This window comes from Fragaria vesca, linkage group LG6, assembly GCF_000184155.1.
Source record: "Fragaria vesca subsp. vesca linkage group LG6, FraVesHawaii_1.0, whole genome shotgun sequence".
In the NCBI taxonomy this organism is placed as follows: domain Eukaryota; kingdom Viridiplantae; phylum Streptophyta; class Magnoliopsida; order Rosales; family Rosaceae; genus Fragaria; species Fragaria vesca.
This window is the reverse complement of record NC_020496.1, coordinates 31,733,869-31,741,306: the sequence shown is the minus strand read 5'-3', so window position 1 is coordinate 31,741,306 and position 7,438 is coordinate 31,733,869. Positions and strand designations below refer to the sequence as shown.

At 38.4% G+C, this 7,438-nt stretch overlaps 1 pseudogene across 1 annotated transcript; it reads left to right on the top strand.

Annotated features, from left to right (window-relative positions):
• The first annotated feature begins 2,279 nt into the window (after nt 1–2,279).
• On the top strand, nt 2,280–6,362 carry LOC101312270 (annotated as a pseudogene). Its single transcript, XR_185050.1, has 7 exons — nt 2,280–2,963; nt 3,227–3,655; nt 3,739–3,996; nt 4,098–4,355; nt 4,574–4,671; nt 4,860–4,926; nt 5,084–6,362. The product of XR_185050.1 is annotated as a KH domain-containing protein At4g18375-like (transcript).
• Nucleotides 6,363–7,438: the final 1,076 nt, after the last annotated feature.

Below are 7,438 nucleotides of genomic sequence, written 5' to 3'. Positions count from 1 at the left end.
AAAAAAAAAAAATAATCACTAGTTGAAAAAAGTAGATGAAATTTTGTTTTAAACGAGTTTATCGACTATTAATTCAGCCGAGTTACGTAGCACAAGGATTTAGTTTAAATTTTTAATTATAAATATAAATGATTTAAATTTACGGATATGCACTTTGCAACGAAATAATATATAGCCAACTTACATCAAAAATATGAATATTTTTATTTTATTTTAAAAGTGAACATTTATTCATGTTAAATACGTATTAGTACAAAAGTATAAGAGAGTTAACAATGACAATCCAGAACCTAATAAGAAAATCCAGAAAATAAAAACGCGTGTATCATGCATGCAGTCTTCACTAAGGTGCATCATATACTCAAAATCGAAAGAAGTTGAAAAATGTCATCACTTTATCTTAAACCTAAACTAGAGGTGACCTCTAATCGTCGCAGCCACCTTATGCGGGGTGAAACTGGTGCATAATGGAAAAACGAATAACTTTATGGCTCTATAACTTTCTGTTATGTAGCCATGTTTTATTCAAAGTAAAAATGAAGTAGTCACTGATGTGCTATTTGCTAAATGGCTATTGTTAGAATATTTAGGCGATGTAGGGTCTCCTGATATTGATTTAAAGTGTTTTTACATTATTGGGTTTAGGCTTAATGTCTCTCCCTCTTTTGTATTATATAGTTTCATTAATAGTAATGACGTGAAAGCTGTCTTTTGAAACCTTGCTCGAATAAAACTCAATAAAACAAAACTTTGAATCGAGAAAAGAATACCATCAAATAAAATGTTGTGACATAGACCAACTCTGCAACAATTGTGAACAAAGACCATATCTGACTAAGATAGGCACACTGCTTATGTCCCACTACTGTTTGTAACCGCATATGTTACAATGTCCGCATATTAGGGTAGTAACTGCTTGTGGTTAACCATCTAAAAGTCAAAACTTTCTAGTAACCGTTCACAAATCACGTTGGCGAAACATACCACCATAAGCATCATATTTTAAAGGGAAAAGACTGCAAGGTGTCTAGGAAAACATTTTGCAAGATAGAGACAAAGATTTTGGGGAGATTGAGTCAATGAAGATCCATATAGGCATGACACAATTTGCTCAATTTAGGATTCAGAAATCCTTCCCTGTCTGTGTCTTTGTCAGCCAATGCAAAACGAGAATATCTAGATAAAAATTAATTTAGTATTTATAAATGGTTAATATCAACTCACTATTCAAAAACAGAACTCTATCCCCCTACAAGGGAAGAAGAATAGCCTTGCATACATGATCCAAGTTGCAAAACAAAACTTTTCATTCAGTTATGGATCTTGAAATTCTTTGACTTCATAGATGAAATGTATGGGCTTGCGAAGCTCTGCGACGTCTTTAAAAGGCTATACATGATATGGAGTGATAATATGTAAACTTGTCACTTGAAACCCAGAGTATGATCCAATAGAAACTGTTACATTAGTGTTTGATTCTACATTCCCTAAATACGAAAAACAATGATCACATAACTAGTGTTGGGTCACTTACACTAATGATCACATAACAAGTCTTGGTTCACTTATACCTTATATGTAACAACGATTATCAAACATTTATGCTTCAATGTATTATTATGGTAACCAGAACAGCTAATTTGTCTCACTTCTATATAAATTTAATTTTCTCCAGTACCCTGTTTGTTATAATCCATAATTCACTTAGGTAACTAATGTAATTAAATTCTGAAAAATAATGAGTAGGCATCCAGTGTATCAGTTTGATTAGTTGCTCGATCATATTTATAAATTGTTATCACTCTTAGTTTGCAGAGACAAATTTCTATGAGTATGAAATCATGCTAAATTCATGTTCACAAATCAAATTCACAAATTGAACATGCGGCACCTGAATTAGGATTCCTGCATTCTTCTCGATCTGCAGTTTATAATTCCGAATAGCCAAACATACTGAATGAGTCACTGGTTCTGCCCTTCATGTACTTATTTCTGGATCTTGCATGCCTCTATGTACTCGACTTTCTGGATCTTATATGTTTCAACGTGTGTCCTTCGTATTCTTCCTTTTTTTTTTCTTTTTTTTTTTTTTGTGTGATACGACATAATATATTCTTTCTGGGTGAAATCGGAGTCTTGTTACCCCTATTCTCGTTGGGCCTCACAATGATCAGGCCCGGATCTTAAAATACGTCATTTTATTATAATCTCTTTAGGACAGTTAAATATGTCACACCATGAGATAAGAAATAAAAAGGCGGTCAAAACCCTAGAAATCTAAATCGGAGAGAGAGATATATAGACCTCAATCTCCAAATCCCCCGAAATCCACAGTCGCAGTCTTCACCGTCGTCGATTTCAGTTTCCGATCATCCATGGCCGGCCAGAGAAACAGTTACGGCAAGCGCTCCCATTCGCAGTCGGATTACTCCGACAACGGCGGAGGCGGAGGAGGAAAGAGACGAAACAACGGCGAGGAGAGAGAGCAGTTCATCATCGACGCCGAGGACACAGTGTACCGCTACCTCTGCCCGGTGAAGAAAATCGGGAGCATAATCGGAAGAGGCGGCGAGATTGTGAAGCAGCTCAGGGTGGACACAAAGTCCAAGATTCGGATCGGCGAGACTGTGCCGGGCTCCGACGAGCGAGTTGTGACTATCTACAGCGCCAGCGACGAGACGAACGGCTTTGAGGACAGTGGAGAGTTTGTAGCTCCGGCGCAGGATGCTCTGTTTCGTGTTCATGATAGGGTTATTGCTGAGGACACTCATGCGGAGGAGGAGATGGATGCGACTCATCATGTCACGGCGAGGCTGCTGGTTCCGTCGGACCAGATTGGCTGCATTATTGGGAAAGGAGGACAGATTGTTCAGACTATTCGGAGCGAAACTGGTGCGCAGATTCGGATACTTAAGGATGATCACTTGCCTGCCTGCGCATTGAACTCCGATGAGCTTGTGCAGGTATAAGATTGCTGAATTCTACTGTTATTTGGTTTAAGATACTGCCTTATTGTATTTCGAGTTGATTGCTTGGACTGTAAGGTTATGTAAATATGCACATTGCGATAATTTGATCCTTTTCGCTATCATAAAGTATCTGTGAACTATTTTTTATTTTATTTTTATCTGTATAGTCGTTCGATTAGGTTGTTTGTTAACCTTGCTACTTGGATAGAGGATACGCCTTTCCTTACATAGTTGTATGTGTTATTTGTGAACTTCAGGTATCAGGTGAAGCCCCACTTGTGAAGAAGGCTCTTTTCCAAATTGCATCTCGCCTTCACGATAATCCATCTCGGTCTCAGCATTTGCTTACGTCTTCGGTGCCTATGTATGCTTCTGGTGGTTCCCTCATGGGTCCAACTGGTGGAGGGCCTATAGTTGGACTAGCTCCAATGATGGGTCCTTACGGAGGAGGTTATAAAGGTGATGCTGGAGACTGGTCACGGTCGTTGTACTCGGCTCCTAGAGATGAAGGTTCTTCGAAAGAATTCTCTCTTCGCATGATTTGTCCGACTGCCAATATTGGAAGTGTGATTGGGAAGGGTGGTGTCATCATTAATCAAATCAGACAGGAATCTGGGGCTGCTATAAAAGTTGATAGTTCACAGTCTGAAGGAGATGATACCTTAATAACTGTTACTGCAAAGGAGGTGAATTACTAAGTCCCGTATTGTGGAGGAATATTTCATTACAGATGTGAGTCATGTCACTAATCTAACACTTGCTATTTCAGTTCTTCGAAGATCAATACTCGTCGGTTGTAGAAGCAGCAGTACGTTTGCAACCCAGATGCAGTGACAGAGTTGAAAGGGATTCAGGAATCCTCTCATTTACAACCCGCATACTTGTCCCAACCTCACGAATTGGCTGCCTGATTGGTAAAGGAGGAGCTATTGTAACTGAGATGAGGAGAATAACTAAAGCTAATATCCGCATACTTTCAAAAGAAAATCTTCCCAAAATTGCATCTGAAGATGATGAAATGGTGCAGGTAATGTCTTTCTCATGGTGCTTAAATTTTTCAGATTTCTGTATTTAGTTGTCCAAGTTTGTATCTCTTAATTAAGCTGATAAAAACTTCCGTATTTCTAGATTTCCGGGGATCTTGATATTGCCAAGGAAGCTCTTATACATGTTGTGACGCGATTGAGGGCAAACCTTTTCGACAGGGAAGGTGCAGTATCATCTTTCCTTCCAACAGTTCTGCCTTATCTTCCTGTGGGTGGAGATGCGGCCGATGGTCCAAATTATGACAGTAGAGATGGTAAACGACATGGACGTTATGGTGGTTATGGTGGCTCAAGTGATTTTGCAGCTAGTGACAGTTATGGAAGTTATGGGGGTTCTCAGGTATGCTTATTTTATATTTATAGATAGTCCATTGTATATTGGTGAACTAATACTTGCTTGAGTGTCCCTTCTTTACTTAGATTCATCGCAGAAAATCATCTGTTTTTGAATTGTAAACCAATGTTTCTTAATTAATTTGGTAGAAGATATTTGTGATATACACTTTGTGCATCAATCAAGGTCTTCTGTTAAATCTCTTTTGTTATATGATATCATAGGTGGGCGGTAGCGGCAGCCCCTATGGAGCTTATGGAGCTTATTCTTCTGGACGTACTGGTAGTTCTGGGTAAAACTCCAATGATTCTCTATCTACTTGGCTTGCCCTTTCTTACTTTTGGCTTTGCTGCTCCCTTGTTAGTTTTTACTTTTTCTTATAAATGTGCGTGCATAGTCGTGGATCGCTAGTCGAATATTCATATTAATGAAATCTTGTAATAACGTTGTATGATTCTTTCACGGTTGTCTTCAATTGCATTGATCCTGATTCGAAGCTTATGATATCAGGTTATCTAGCCAGAACCCTGGTTCTCGGCGGAGAAACTATGGTTACTAGAATTGATGGTACCAGCAGGTAGACTATGGTTGTCTTTTAGATATTCTTGTCTATTATTATAACTGGCAGTCCCCCTTGTCCAGTCATTTGATAACGTAACCTATCCAATCTCCCTAATATAAAATTCTGATGCTCTTGTTTTACCTTTTTTGCCTTTCCCATCCCATTAAAACAGCTGAGTTCTATGAAGCCTGAAGCTAGCCTACTGCCTGCCTAAACCGGAAGATGAACCAGCATATGATATAGTCCTGGCCCACCTTGACGCATCTACTTAAAAGGCCAAGAAACCAAATATACCAAGCTTTACTATCTGTGTTCCCTAGAACCTAGTTAGCCAGCATGCCTATACGGCTGTTTTTCCCTGTACACTGCTATGATTATGAAGCCATATTACTTCCGACTTTCCCTTGTGCTACAGTTTATTCTTTTATGCATTCCAGCTATGTGGTTTATTACTGTGGTTTTAATTCCTGTTTTGCTTATGGAACTTAACCATTTCCTTTGTGATGTAGCAGATTATCGTATCTGATTGCAGCCATTTATGATTTTATTTTAGCAAATTGTGGAATCAACCTTATTGATTTGCATTTCTCATTAGTAAAATACATCTGCATTGTGTTTTTTTTTTTTTTAAGACTACCAATTTGGAAATCTCATTTAATTGTGGTAAGACACACACACACATCTATGCATATCCAAGAGTATCGATTTGCCGTCCCTGCTTTCTGCTTTGCAGCCATTTTTTTGTAAATGCTTGGTTGTGCTTATAACTTGTTTTCCTGAATCTGTTTTGCTGCATGCATTTTTAAACTGATTATTAAGTGTTGAAGTTTTGATCTTTTGAAATAAGATTCATTCAAAAGAATTATATGGGTGGCAGTGTTCAAAAATCAATTCTGGTCACTGATCATAGATCACTTTTGAAGACAGCATTTCTAGAATGCATGCAGCATGCTACTGGATAGAGCAAGTGTCTGTTTGAAGCTCAATTCACTACATGGCCTGTGGATTGTGTAATTGTAGATGTGGATCTGCCACAATCTCCTGCTATCTTCATCTCTCAGCTTTAAATGGGCACCTGGCTTATCATGTAATCCAAATATGTTTTAATCGAGTTTTGCTAGTCTTGTGCATTTTTTTTGTTGATATCAAGTTCAAAGTCCTTAAAAGGTTGGTGCACCAGTTAGTTGATGTACAGGCAAGTATCGGATTTTCTGAATGGATGCATGAGACTTTGGTTCAGGAGTTCAATTTGGGAACTTTGTGGGGTTTGTTTTAACTTGGATCCAACTGGTAGGATGATTTATCTACTGACAGGTTCTATCAACGTTGTTGGACATCTTTTGTTTGACGGTCGATTTGAAGCAAACTTATCCTCATTTGGCTGAGTGCATTGCTAATGCTTTACCGGTTGTATTTATCGGGGGCATTAGCTCTACCTTAGTTTGATGGAAGTTGATGATGGATCTGGTTGTATTTGTTGATGGAAGTTGATGATGGATATGACCAAAAAAGAAGTTGATGATGGATGGAGATACGGTTATGTTATTTTGCAATTTTAAGAAACTATTTAAATTTGAATCGTTGTTGTGGTACACCGTACATGTGTGTTTGTTTTCTCTCTTTGAGCCTTTGAGAATATCGTGGATGATTAGTGAAGTTGGATCTAGATTTCAAATTTTATCATGGACTGCATGTTTAATCGACTAATGAATAAGGATGAGGGTACGATGATCGTGATTTGTAAATCATTAAACGTTTTGAACTAGTTTATCTTATCTGCATTTCAAATGAGCTTGTGTATCTTATCTGCATCTCATTTTGAACCCGTTTCGATTTGAAGTTTGGAAAAATACAACCCAAGAGACAACTCCACTATTTCACTCTTGAGAGAGGAGATCGTTATGCAAAGATAATAGCAATTACGAACGTGCTCTCATTTCCAAATCTGTAAGATGCTCTATTTATTGTCCGGTACACCGACTTCTTAGTTCCTGAAAGTTTATCGGTATATGTGACACCAAATTTAGTAAATCACCTCACCTAACTCGCACTGCTACTCGGTAGAAAAGAGTACAGCAAGTTTCAGAGGAGCCATACCATTGAAGCTAAGCAATCAAATCGGAAGTAATGCCTCTGACTAGTGTGGCTGAATTAACGCAAGCTCTTCTGAAAAAGGAAATACGAAAGTGCACTTGATGTTGATGCATCTTGAGGCTTAGACCGCTCAGTTATATCTCTTGGTTTAAGCACCCATGCTTAGTCACATCCACTCATGTATGAACACACTGATTTACTTCATCTCTGGTCAGACCCTATTGGATAGTGGGATTCAGATCGGACAGTTCTTGAGCTGCTCTACTGCTACAGAGGTCTGAGACCATTTAATATTTATAATTGTTGGGAGCAACTTCTGAGTTTAGTTGCTTATAAAGAGTGTCCCTTATCTATTGCTGCCTCCAACCCTCATTCGTCCAAACACTGCCATTAGGGCTATTGCACCCAATAGCGTTTCTTCTTCTCTCCCACT